The sequence below is a fragment of the Zophobas morio genome, unplaced genomic scaffold (assembly GCF_036711695.1).
Source record: "Zophobas morio isolate AGI-343-1 ecotype UQ-CSIRO unplaced genomic scaffold, CSIRO_AGI_Zmor_V1 ptg000004l, whole genome shotgun sequence".
In the NCBI taxonomy this organism is placed as follows: Eukaryota; Metazoa; Arthropoda; class Insecta; order Coleoptera; family Tenebrionidae; genus Zophobas; species Zophobas morio.
Window position 1 is genome coordinate 13,276,687 of NW_026972109.1, and position 10,779 is coordinate 13,287,465.

The window sequence follows — 10,779 nt, forward strand, 5'->3', positions numbered from 1 at the left end:
TTACTAATCTGCACCTCAAAGCATTTATGTGCGATGGAAGCAGTCAGCAAGTGGTCATCAGGTTTCACTTTTACATTTACATTTAGATTTGCTTAATTTACATATCTGTATTGTTGTGTAAATGTCTTGAAATCTGCACTATGTTTAATTTGAATGACTACAAATGGATGAGAAATGTTAATTTTATTTAAAGCGGGTCAACATACTTGAGTTTCGAGGTGTGATGCTACTTCAGAACTTCTTTCTTAATCGACCAGTTGTTTGCACAATCTGTCACATTTGACCACTGACGATAAGTAGCAGAATTATAATGACTCTGACAAAATTTAAAGATCGCAAAAATGACTTTGCGCTTTAAGACAAGGAAACGTATTTAAGGTAAGTAAATCCACCTTAAAAAACTGCCAGGTAAGACGTTTTTTAAAGAAATGTTCATACACCTACGGACATTGATTTTTTTTTAATAACCACCAACAATGCTTAATGTCCAATTTTTATGATTTATAAATTTATGTATATTATTTATTGCATTTGCATGCAAATTTCGAGATTTCTGCGTGATTAAAACTACTAATTACAAACGTATTATTTTTACGTACAAAGTGAGCTCATTATAATTGTAAATGAATTATACAGACGTAATTGCTTGTAATTATAATTAAATGATGGCTGTTTAATCCGACGGGTATTTCCTTATCTAAAGTCTGGAAACTGTATGTAGTTAGATATAAATAAATTAGTATTCCATTAATGCAAAAAGTACACAGTGTAGTAAGTATGTGTGAAACAGTATTGACGAACAAGTCATTAAAACCACGAGCTTTTTTCAGCACGTAGGTATATCTTACTGAAATTAAAATACGATACTAAAGTCTGTTATTATTTTATGACAGTATTTTCCGCTCAACATTCCTATTTTAATAGACAATAATTAATTAACAATACAATTTAATAAAAGTGGACGTTAAGTTTATCACGTTTTAAATGACCGCATAATTAAACAACCGCTTTGTAGTGAACATTTTAGTCACGATCTTATCGACATTTTAAAATTTTTACTAAACCAAAAACAGTTGTTTCTGTTCTGGTACACTTGTGACACCAAAGAAAATATTCCGAAAACACCAAGAAGTGTTTTCGCCAGCGACATTGGTCGGTAGCATTAGGATTTCGAGGTATTTTAATCGCTGTGACCTCAACAGACAATTTGTTAACGTGTAGTGCATACAGAGTGCTGACTTGTGTTGAAATGTATCTAGCTGAAAATAATGGTCCATCTTCCGGCAACACATAAGGCAAACTTCGATTTTTAATGTTTGTAATTTGTGCAACTGACGCCACAGTAAGACATTATTAGACCACCGAATAGAGTTCGTGCAGCGTTAAATAGTTATTCAAATATAAAAGGATGCTTAGTGGGTACTATACATCGAGTTATTTTTTTATTTGTTATGTCAAAGAGATTGGTCTACATTTTAACTTAAAAAGTTTAGGTTTGATTGGTTGCAAGCATGAGTGTAATAATTTTACTACGTATGCGTACATAATTTAAGGCTGTTGCTACACGAAACAGCCAAAAATAGCATGGATTTGCCTTGTTTTTTGATTTTGTGTGTAGTCAAAATAGATTCCTTTTAAAAATTGTTTTTTGTTACGCCACTGTCCATTGTCGGCCCTACCACTTTCAGTATGTTACTATTAACTTCAGTTCTAGCTTGTCGTTTTACCTACTGAATACTTGAATTTGACCCTTAAATTAGAAGTTGCAAAATTTTTATGAAACTCAATGAAATTCCTTGCGAGGAAATAATGAAAAAACTAAAAGCAAAAAATATAGCAGCTTTAAATTAAAAGTTCTTTTATATTACCTCATACATTTTTCCTCCGTTAATGAACCGCCACCTCCGCCATCTTGCATATTTCCTCTTCGCTCGACTCTTTTAAGATCGTCATAACTCGAGGGTAAATCTTATTACTCGCTCAATTGGCTTTAAAATCGTCGTCGAGGTGTGTCCATATAAAAACCCCTGGGGGTGTAAACATCGTCACGGAACCGCCTTGCATACAAAACACGTGTCGCGGTCATGCGAACGACATCAAAATCTAAAAAGAATGGATACCAACATAAACACCTGAAATACCCCAATATCGTTAACAAATGGCCGTACACGTACCGAGGTGGGTATAATAGCGACGACTCAACAATTACAATGTGACGTAAGCCATTAATTATAACCTAACCTGTGGTTAGGACTTAACAAGCTGTCACTAGTAGATTGTTAGCGGGTTATTTATGAGAATTTAAACGCGGACTCTTGTAGTACAATCCGGCGTATCAAGCGAGCGGCGAAAGCGTGGCTTGGCGCGGGAACGGCCGACGTTTCGGAGTCGAAGCGGCATGAGCAGGGCGCAATTAGCCAAAGGTGATGTTCTGCTACAGTGTACAAATTTTAGCTTGCGAGATGTGGGAGCAGACTGAGCTGAATGAGTAGTGTATTCTGAATACAAATATTGTTGGCAAATGAAGCTCCTAATCTGCCTTTTTTTTAATTGAATTGAGTGATTTACAAACGATACGTGCAGATCAAACTACGCCACTGGCTAGAGACAGTGCGTCACGCATTACCAGATTTACTAATTACTCGACGCGACAAACGTGGAAAGGTTGGCTCTAATAATACGCTCAAGATACAGCCAGTGGCGGTTCGTGACGTTAAAATTTGACGCGGCTGTAGAATCTGTGTATCAAATGTGTGAACATTTGATTTGAACATACTGAAAAGTAAGAGTTTCCAAAACTAATTTCTATTCTACTAGAATTACTCGAAAATAACACTAATAATAATTCAAATACTTAATATTTCACTCAAATCCAAAACACAAAGATTTTTCAAAAATTCATTGCCGACGTTTTATGTTTCATATGTTTTAAATATGAGTACAGTGTATTTTATGGCATGTAAATAAATTATACGCTTGCCAATTATTATTAATAATTTAGTGAGGGCATTCTTTACCTCTTGCGTTTATCAGGAATCTTCTTCGATCTTTTGGTACACGATTACCGTATAACCTTGGTTGCACCTAGTATACTATTAAAAATATAAAACTTCTCGACGCGTTTCGCCAACCACGTTGGCATTATCTAAATATTACTAATCTAAAGTAGACTTACAACTACTTTAGCCATACTTATTTTGCATTGTTTATATAAATATATGTAATACTATTATGTTATGCTTTATAACAAATACAACGTTGTTGGAATGTATTATCCATTCACGATCTTTATATAGTAAAGTAGACTTTGATTTTTTTCTTTAAGTTGGATAAACTGATTTGATGATTTAGTTTTTTGTCTGTCAGTAGTCTGATTGCCATTTATTTTGAGCTGACATTTATTTAAAAAGAAAATGCCTAAAATAGTTTTACGTAGACGAGACGTCAAGAGAAAGTGGTAGGTTCCATTGTCTATATAACCCTCATTATATATGTAGAGAGCGGAAAATATGCAGCAAAATTTTGGGAAATATGATCATATGATTTGCACCAAAAATTAAAAAAAAAGCTTAATAAGCGAACTAAATTTATTTACAAATTACAAAAACACGTTTACCGAGCTTACGTTTTATTAGAAAAAATACATAAATCACATTGCAAAGTGTTTAACTACATCTCACTAACACATAAATCACACTTTTAATAATAATATTCTTATACTAAAAAATAAATACAAACAGAACAAATCAAAAAATAGTAGTAGGTAATCGATTATTTAATTACTATTTTGATAACAATTTCTTTTTAGATAGGTTTCGAAATATTCCAACAAAAAGTTTTTCCGGTGATTCTATAGGTAGTATGTATCTGTAAATAGAAAAACTGCGTATTACGTCCACAGGTGTAAAATTACTTACCGGTCTAGAGCAGGCGCGACAAAACACAGTTCCTTCTTGAAGAATAAGTTCAGGAAAAGGTTCAATCCATAAATTAATTTGAGTTATCTTCGACATATTGATACCTGTATCGCTTTAAATGCTTTCAATGCTAACTCACGATGAAAAATAATAGGATAACGTCTCTTCGACCACCACAAAACATACCATTAAGGGGATGTTTGCTAAAAGAAAACTGTCGGATTTTTAATTTTGCCACCCATAATCTCTGATAACACTTCGGCACCCGCTTGTCGTGTATTATTGTTCGATTTTCGTTCGTCAACAGTTCAATTTTCATATACGAATTTATAAAAATGACCACAAGAAATTAATAAGAAATAAAAATCTGAATGTGTACAAAAATGAACTTCGAAAAATTAAGACAACAAATAGTAAGTCCAAGCAATTATAATCTAATTGGGAAACTGATTGATTTACAACAAAAAACGCACTCAGCCGAAAAATTATAAATGCAGTTATTTTTCGGACATAAAATAATCACTTTCTCAACACTTAAAAAGATTTGTAGCAAGTAAAACAAAATCAATTTTAAGTGTCCAAATGGTTCTACTGACTGTGTCCCTATACTGAAATGCAACGAGAAAATCACCAATTTCTGCATCAGTACGTACCTATATGTCATGATGTAATGCAAATAATAAAATAAACTAGAGACCAATAATTTGTTTCGTTTTTATTTATGCGTATTTATAAATGTACCCAACTGCTTTACTTAAAACTAAGTACCTACTTCAATTATTTGGTTTACATATTTCAATTATAACTGGTTCCCTATCTGGTTAGTATCGGCTAAATTCAAACTAAAGAGGTATAGAAACTACCTGTGTATACTGAATGGTTATCCGGCTAATTATAAGGTTTATGGTAATCTTTTATTCAACAAAATAAAATTCTTTCAGGTAATACACTTTGATCTTTGACAAAAAGCCGAAAAGCAATAAGATTGGTGATCATATAAAGTAAAGTTTGTCTAGAATTATAAGAATTTTATGGGCTCCCAAAGTTAATTCAATTTTACAGCCCTGTTGTCAGTTTTGTTGTTTAGCTGAAGAGCGGGGCGAACTCAGGTACAGAAAAGATCGGCTTTCCCCTGACAGGCTCTTTACCTGTACAATAGAATTGACGCCTGAGGTGTGAAACAAATTAACGTTGGGAGTCCATAAAATTCTTATAATTCTGGACAAACTTTAACAATAATAAAATTTCTATTAGTAACATTGGCTTACACTTTATGTAAGTGTATAAAAACAGCGGCAGCTCTAAAAAACAATAATATTTATATGTACAGAAATAAGGGAATAAAAGCATAATAATAGTAAAACTAATCAAATGATGATTAAACTGCATTTTTTGTCTGTAGTTTTTGGTGGCTTTGAAAGTGGAATCTTCGACTTTCGTCCCATTTCAAAATATAATCTTTATATATTTCAGTGGTCACAACTAGTTCGCTAACTACACTGAAATAAATTTATGCAAAGATTAAATTTGTCACCAAAAAGATGTCGAAAGTAATAAATTATCCCATCGGTCTAAGAACGTTCGGTGGGTGTTATACCCCGATCCGAGAGAGACCGCAGTAAGAGACAGCAAATGGAACGGATAAAATAAAGGTTCAAACATGATCAGTTTTAAACCAAAATTATGAAGTTTTATAAATCGAGAATTTTTTTTTTTTTTGAAATATCATAGTAAACACTTCAAAGAATGTCATTGACTTACTTTAATGTGAATTTTACAACTATGGTCGGCACAGTCAGACCTAATATTAGTGTGATTTTGAGCATATTTGCGATTTTATTAGAGCAAAACAAGTCATTTTCTCTCCAATTTTAAAGTTCCGGACACTAATGGCATATCAAAGATATTGTAAAAAAAAAATTGGGTTCAGATTCCAACTAGTTGTCTAGTATTTGTGAAACAAAATATACTGTAAATTCACTGAAAACTAAACCGATAACATCACCTTAATACACTGAAGTAACGAACAAAAATATTGGGAATGAACTTATTTCCAAAAGTAATTAGGGCGCGAATTTACCCGTAAGGATAGCTTAACACCCAGTGGTTTCTCCAAACTACCACAAAACCCAGACCTCTCCTAGTTATTTGAAGCTCAGGACAATAATTGCAATATGATTCATAAAATTTCGTCTATCTAGATAAATGCCAATAGTATGACAATCATTTTTTTTTTAAATCAGCACAAAAATTGATAAAAATGCAAAATATGCACCCGTTACGTGAAATATGCAGCAGAAGGCAAATATATGCAAATATGCAATTTTTTTATAGCTGTGTTCATTTTAATTAGCATGATTCGTTCACATATTAAATATCAAGACTTATATGCAAAAAATAACGGATATGCAAATTTCATAAAATCCGCTCTCTATATCATTAAAAAATAGGGTGGAGAATGTATGGCAGGCGCTTTCTAAATGTACTTCAAGCATGTGGCAAAATTTTTGTAAACATTGTGAAAAACTTATTTTGGCAGATTGGGAAAAATATGGGAAATCTTTGAAAATGACGATGATGATACAGATTTTCATAGCGAAATAATGAAAATGGAGTGAATTGTAGTTTGTTGGGGGGGTGATATTTTTACGCATCTTTCGTTCTAAATTTACCAAGGTAGTATGTGAAAAACTACCTGACGTACAACAAAATAAGTATAATTTTAGTTAGATCATCCACGTTGTTACTTTGCACCAAATTTTAAGGATTTTAATTTGTAACTCTTCATGGACCTGGAGAAGGCGTAACGTTCTTATTAATAAGCGTTTGGAAGTACTTAGTAAAAGCAAATAAAGAGCACTTACGTAAGCATTAGTAATAGCTATATAGATAAATCATTCAATTTAAGGCCGGAAAAATGTTTCAGAAGAGCTAAACCCATCAAAAGCAAGGTTGTTGTCTTTTACCAACCCTTTTAGTAATCTTAGAAAAGTGAAAAAAGAAGTTGGAAGATATGGAAATAGGCTGTTCACAAAGGTCGAAATTTCCATTTCTAAGAAGAGTGGGCGAGCAGAACGAACTGATGATTGAGAATTAAAGATGAAATGCTAAATGTGGCATGCGACAATAGTCGTATGTAGAACCCCCATTCATATAAAAACAATGTTTAAGTGAAATTTTAGTGTTTGTTCCTTACATATGAAATAAACACTTACAAAAAACCGAATAACTGTTTTAAATAGCGTAAAGTTTCATGCTTTCTAAGAAATGGTACCGTTAACTTGGTCATTGCTACTGAAAACTAAAAGTATCGGCAACAATGTTTATATTTCTGGCATATTTTTTAACCTTTAATTTAATAAAACATAACCTAACGAAAAAAGTTCAGGGAATGTTTATTCTTCTGCATCGAATACCAACAAACGCACTAGATTTTCATGGCCAACCCTACTATTTAAAGATCATGAACGGATAATATGGAAACGCTTAAATATTGTTTGTTTTGGAAAAGCAAGGCCAACTTGATTTTTTTAAATGGCACTACTATATAATTAATGCAATTTTGAAAAGAGCTTTTTTTGCAGATGTTTATTCATCAATAGAAGGGTAATAAACATCTGCAGAAGTGCATACTTATGGTCTTAAAAGTTAGGTCTAGCACTTCTTTTTGTCAGCACTATACATAGTTAGGTTCTGGCATTCCTCATAAAATAATTGAATCAATTCGAAGAAGAATAAAAACATCAATTTGTGCTATAAATTTAAATTTTGAGGAAAACCAAATCCTTTTTGGATTCGAAGAATAAACTGAAATTTTTACGATAGGTATATTGAAAAAGATATCGTTCGTGGACAGACAGTCCAATATAAAAATAATAATAATTTTTGGATATAATTTTCTGAAATGTGTCGTCTGCAAATTTGTTGGTATCAAATCATACCTAATTGACATTTGACAGAATTGTTGAAAAGTGTTAATCTTAAAATGGAGGTTCATTTTATTTATTAAATTTTTATTAAGTTCAAAAAAATTGAAAACAACTAATTATTTATGTAAGAGATACCTATTATGTACATTGAATAAATATATTTTTAAAAACTTACTGCTTTGGTTTGCACAAAACTCCATCTCCATCTAGAACCAACTCTGAGTATCATCCACGATGATAATTTGGAAGACCTGTCGCCAAGTTCGTAGACGAATGATGAATGAATCTGGAAATATAAAAATGAAATAGTTACAAATCCATTCTAGGTTTTCCATCTTTTCTATCCCCTCCCTCTACAGGGTCGTATTTAAGGGGAAACTTTAAATATACATCAATTTACGTACACATACATGAACATATATCTACCCATATAATATAAAAAGTAGTAGAGACCGTACGTTTACAGATAAACACAGTGAGACATCTCCATCTAACAAGTAGAATTCCACCAGTGGCGGAACTTACTTTCAAACGTCAAATTATAATCACAGTAGTTCTAAAAAGAAATGTTTTCTAAATCGCAACTTATAGCAGAAGAACACAACACAAAAACATAAATACAAGCGAACATTACGAAAAACATTTAACGAATGACGTGTTGACAGCGATTTATTTACTGAAGCTTATGTGCGCCAATGGGGGATGCAACCACCCCTTAAATTTAAAAATAGACTTGGTCCGACTCATTTTCGTTTAGTGTGCAAGTTTATAGGTATGCTTATCTGAAAACGCACAGACTTTAGGTAGTAATAACTAGTTAAAGGGGGTTTAACAGTGCAATAAAATTGTCAATACTCATTAGGCGGCCTGTTGAACCCCCCGTCTACTCTACCTGAAAATTCGTTTGTCGTAGTTTTCGGTAGCCACTTTGGATTATAAGGGTGGTTTGGCTTAAGTCATAAAAGCTTTACTAAGGTTGTATCGCGGCGTAGTATAAACAATCTTAATGTCTAGTCCTTTGAAAACTTTTCCTAAAATGCAAAAAGAGTGTGGCTAAAAACGGTTTTTCTGCGTTTTGTTATTTTATATTTTCGGGGTTATAGGGGTAATAACCGTTGTACACTTTCGTTTCTGAAAAAAAACACATAAAACTCTGACTTGGAAATGTTCATGGAATTGAAACAATTTTTATAATGTTCTTACGTCTAATAATAATTCTGTGCAGTTACTCACTCTTCCATATCTCGGCACTTAAGGTACACGTGTCCACTGGAGAGCACCTCTCACGAGAGTTCTGATTTTGATTTTATACCATCTTTAATCTTAAGTTGTCATTTCAAATTTCAGAGGTCTATTATTGCACTGAATTCAGTTATTACGAAATAAATACACGTTAAACAGACTTATCGGAGAACACTGTCGCACTTCGAGATACGTTCTTGTTGTGAAAGCCGCTGATAAACTCCGAGATATCAGGTAAAAACGATACCCAGTTGTGGGCAGGCCCGACCATGTGTTCACGGCTAATTTTGGAATTACTTGTGCCCATTGGTCTAAGTCAGGTACTTAAAATTTAAGCATGTATTGCACCAACGTTTAACTCTTTCTTAAACGTTCTATGAAATCCTTTTGTTAAAAACAATTTGTGATCATACTTTTCTTTTAATTTTAGTGAAATTTTTGCATCACGTATTTTAAAAAATTAATATTTCAGTTATTTATAGACATTTTGAAACGGGGTTTTCAAGACTGTTTTCAGTTTGGAAAACTTTAGAAATTTTACTAGGTCTACTTTTGACTTTATTTGCTGAAACTGAGATGTAGTAAAAATAATATTAATTAGCAACTTCTACGACACAAACTTTAATTACAGTATCGCTTCTAACAAAAAAAGTCGACGATAGATCTGGTACGATTTCTGGAGTTTTATAAGCTGAAAACATTATTGAAAACTGTGTTCTGGAATTTCCTTTAATAATTGAGATAGGTACTGATTTTTAAATATACGTTATGCAAAAATTTCACTAAAATTAAAAAAAAAAAGTATGATCACAAATTGTTTTTAACAAAATTGCCCTCCCGTTATATAAAGAAAGTTATGGACAAGATATATTTAAAATTTCAAGACCATAAATCTGTTAATAACGGAGATATTACATTCTGAAAATAAACCGAAAACTCCACTCAGAAAACGTAGCGACTGGCCTTAAAAAATCTCAGCGTCTTACCAATAATCGCACAAAAATCTACTTCACTCGTTACATGATAACACTCGCACACTGGTACTATCTAAACAGGAATATTAGAACTGCACTAATTTTTGACCTATCTAATCCTAGTCCTCCAACCCTCCCCCTCTTCTGAGTCCACAAAGGCCTTCCGAATCTTTTCGAAAATTCTAAAAGGATTAAGTACGGTCTAATGAAAAGTCAAAAATTTGACGGTTAGAAAAATCATGTGTTGCTTAACATACGTTTGAATTAACGAAAACTACTTAAAATTGTTTGTTAAATTTATAGACTTTCACAAAGGTCTAGAAATATTCAATTCAAAAAGGGCGATACTCGATTGTATTATCATTCTTCTAGAAATTTTTTATCGCTAAGATAAAGCTCTAATAAAGAAACAGAAAGATTTGATGGGAAATGTTTGAAAATAACATTTTTGGATGACTTTTCGTAAAGAACTAGAACTAGAGCCAATTCAAATGTTCTGATCACACAACAGATTACTACAACAATAGCAGTAACTGAAAGTGCAATCAAAGCTAATGCTGCATAAAATTTGATTTTTTTTGTTCCCCTGTGTAATTAATAATACCCGAATGACCGAATCAAAAATCTGTGAAACATGTGTCATAAAAAGATGTAGTAAAAAATTTATTTACACAGAACTTCATGCGCCTCCAAGGCACAATTAACTTTACATTCATG

At 32.5% G+C, this 10,779-nt stretch overlaps 1 long non-coding RNA gene across 1 annotated transcript; it reads right to left on the minus strand.

Annotated features, from left to right (window-relative positions):
- Positions 1–3,784: 3,784 nt before the first annotated feature.
- On the minus strand, positions 3,785–8,123 carry LOC135135191 (uncharacterized). Its single transcript, XR_010281461.1, has 3 exons — positions 8,022–8,123; positions 3,918–4,131; positions 3,785–3,867 (listed from the first exon to the last, which is right to left on the minus strand). It is a non-coding gene; the product is annotated as an uncharacterized LOC135135191 (long non-coding RNA).
- Positions 8,124–10,779: the final 2,656 nt, after the last annotated feature.